This window comes from Chrysochloris asiatica, unplaced genomic scaffold (assembly GCF_000296735.1).
Source record: "Chrysochloris asiatica unplaced genomic scaffold, ChrAsi1.0 scaffold00185, whole genome shotgun sequence".
In the NCBI taxonomy this organism is placed as follows: domain Eukaryota; kingdom Metazoa; phylum Chordata; class Mammalia; order Afrosoricida; family Chrysochloridae; genus Chrysochloris; species Chrysochloris asiatica.
The window spans coordinates 5,899,450-5,903,386 of NW_006408703.1; positions in this window are offsets into that span (position 1 = coordinate 5,899,450).

Sequence of the window (3,937 nt, forward strand, 5' to 3'; positions counted from 1 at the left end):
ATGCTTATGCATTATATTTTGTTTTTTACAATCTCCAATTTTCCTAGATTCATACTTCACACATTCCAAGTTTAGACTGTTAATGGATGGCTACAGTTGTTTCTCTTCATTTTGAACAGTAACCCATCAGCAAATGAAGGTCCCAAAGGATTTTCTCATTTCATGTCATCACGGTCAACTCTACTCTGAGGAAGCGCACTTCCCCAGTTGTATTTTGACTGCCTTCCAACCTGAGGGGCTCATCTTCTGGGATTACATCTGGCAATATTCTGGTGGTCTTTATCATGTTTCAATGTTCAATATTCTAGTGGTATCTGACAGTGTTCCATTGATATTCATAAGGTTTTTAGTGACTAAATATTCAGAAGTAATCCATCTCTCCTTCTTCTACTCTGTCTTCATCTCTAAGCTCCTCAGAATCTTGTCTACTATGGTTTATCATGATGGTATTTAAAGTAATGATGACATAGCTTCCAGAATCACAGATACATGCAAGTTACCACAGTACAGTAAACCGACAGATGAGTGATACATTATATGTTTTTATATATATTTGATCAAGTAGGACTATATGGTGGTAGATACTAAGTGAATTAGAGATAGCAATATGATTAATAATCTGTATGTTGTTGTTAGGTGCCATTGATTCAGTACTGACTCATAGAGACCGTATGCACAACAGAATGAAACACAGCTCGGTCCTGGGCCAACCTCACAATTGTTGCCACTCTTGAGTCTATCAATGCTGCCACTTTGCCAATCCATCTTGCTGGGGGTCTTCCTCTTTTTCACTAACCCTCCACCTTACCAAACATGATATCCTTCTCTAGCGACTGGTCCCTCCTGACAATATGTCTGATGTATGAGAGATGAAGTTTGTCAGCTTGTTGTACTGTGGTGGCTTGTGCGTTGCTGTGATTCTGGAAGCTATGCCATGGGTATTTTAAATACCAGCAGTGTCAACCATGGTGGACAGGTTTCAGATGAGCTTCTAGACAAAGACAGACTAGGAAGAAGGAGTGATGACCTACTTCCAAATATTTAGTCACTGAAAACCTTATGAATAGCAGAGAATAACCTGTATACAGTCTATTAATGATGAAGGCCACTCTTCAATAACTCATTTTCTTTCTCATCTCTTTCTGTTTTTTCTTTCTCCTTCCTTTCTTCCTTCTTCTCTAGTTTCCTTCCTTCCTTCATTTCTTCCTTCTCTTCTTTCTTTCATTCTCTTTCTTTTTTCTCCTTCCATTCTTTTCATTTCCCCAATAAACATAGGAATAACTGTTATTTCCTTAACAAAATGACACTCAAAAGTCCTATAAAACTATCTGAACAATTCTCTAGACATTCCAATCCTATATGACACATTAGAAAAGTTTCCTTTCTGAAACTTATATTTTATGACTGATTATTTGCCTTGCAGTTGCTATTAAGTTCCATCAAGTCCATTCAAACACATAGGTTTCCAAGGGGCAGCTGGTAAACTTGAACTGATGACCTTGCAGTTCAATCTGACTCTGCAGTCCAGTGCATTAATCCACAGTGCCCCATGAGGCAAATAAATAGGTATAAGGTATTGGTGTAGCACTGTAGAATGAGCACTGGACTGTTAACCTCAAGATTTTCAGTTCAAATCTACCAGTTGTTTCTTGGAAAGCCTATACAAGGCCACTATGTGTTGGAACCAAGTAGGTATCACTTAACAACAATAATAACAACAATATAATAAACATATTTGCAAGGACATGAATTGCTACTGTTAAATGACAATTATTCAAGTAGTTATGTTCCTTCTGACACAGTTAATTTAATATGCTTTTTGGAGTTAATTAACAGATGAATCTATAATATGATGTGTCTTTAATATAATGTTCTGTCATGTAACCAAACGTTATTCATATAATTAATAAACACATTTTTTTCTCTAAATTTGGCTCAAATAACATTACTTGAAATATTTTTTCCCAGTTAAACATCTGTTGAAGATCTCAACACAACTGTGACTAAAGATTTCTATTTACAAAAATAGGCTGTCTTCTCCAGGTTCCTAGAGGAGAACAGAAAGAGGAATCCACTAGGACAAAACATTGAGGTTAGCATGAAAATGTAAAGAGGGAGGAAATATGTGTAATATAAATCCCTGACAAAGTGAAAGTGTAGAAAATTCACTTAGCTTGGATTTGGAAAACTTGGGTTTAGTTCCCAGAACTGCTATTTATTCATGTTATAGTGTCGGAGAAGCCACTTAACCTTGCTTAGTCTTTGCAGTATTGTGAAAATCACTTAGCCTTTTAAATCTTAGTTTTCTCATTAATAGATTAAATAAAAATACTATTTTTATCATCCATTATGAGAATTAACTGAGATATTAGAGGACAGTTGCTCTATATGTTAAGCAGTGAACTGTAAATCATAAGTTTTGCAGTTTGAGCTCACTAGCCCCTCTGCTAGAGAAAGGTGACACTTTCTGTTCTCACAAAGATGTACAGCATTGGAAATCCTATACAGGGTCTGTATGAGTCAGAACCAACTGGATGACACTTAGTAACAACAACATTTGAACATGCATTATTAAAATTAAATAATGTAGTGTAGGTTTAAGTGGTATGTGTACTTCAGCTTTTATTAAAAATAAGTATTTCTGTTTTTTTTAAATGGTAACAGGCAATTTGATGTGTCAGAAATTGTCATAGCACAGGGATGGGTAAAAAGAACACATGCAAGTTAACTTTAAAAATTGGGTCTTCACAGATTATCCACTTTGAAAGAAACATGATATTTGTTCAAATAACATTACTTGAAATATTTTCTAAAGAAAAGAAGGCAATGTGATACTATTTAGTTAATACATTAGATTCTTTTAGTTTTGTTCATATTCTTTAAATTATGTCAAATCATTAAATCCTTAGAATAATTTCAAAGTATGTTTAATTTTCTCTGTTTTATAGTGATTAAATAAATAAACAAATAACATTGTTTTCTAAGTTATTCGTACAGTGTCACAGAGCAATAATAACCTGGAAATAAATCAAAACTCAGGCTGTCATGCCAAAAACACATTCCCTTTACAATACCACCCCTCTAGTACAAGGTCGGTGGTTCAAGCTCACCAGCTGCTCCTTGGAAACCCTTTACAGGGTTGTTATGTGTCAGAATCGACTCGATGGCACTTAACAACAATAACCACTACAACCAGAAAAAAATGTTACACAGACATATGTTTGCAATTTACTTAGTCTTTTATTGCATTTTAAGTTATCCTAAAAGGTACATAAGTGACTAAGAAAAATAAGTGAAATCCTTAAGAAGAAAAATTTTTTGTTGTTAAGTGCAGTCAAGTCAGTGTCAACTCATAGCAACCCTGTATAGGGTTTCTAAGGAGTGACAGTGGGTTTGAACTATTGAAATTGCAGTTAGCAGTCCATTATGTATCTGACAGCACCACACTAGGCTTCCTAAGAAGGAAAATATGTTCTCATTAAGACAGAAGTTCGAATATTTACACCTTTGGTATGTCATGTTCTTGTCAAAATTTAATGGCGGCCAATTGAGTATAATACAAGTTTGGGGAAGAATATTCATATATTTTTGATGATGGGGACAACTATCCTCAAGAAACGTACCAAAAGGTAGACATTTGAAGATGATGGTAACAAAATCATTCCTTAACATGTAAACAAACACCTACAATATCTCTTATCCATTTTGTAAATGGGCAACAGTGAGGACCAAGGGGAGATGGATGTAAAGACAAAAAGGAAAGACAAGGTTACATCTTCAGAATATTATAATTTGCAGTAATGCTTCCATAAGAAGCTTACCTCACTTTATGTGCTGCAATTAGATTGTATAGGATTCCTTTGACTTAAACAAGTTTAGACTAGTACATAAACTTGGCAAGTTTATTGAGGTCAGTTGTTATTTTGGCTATCGAGTC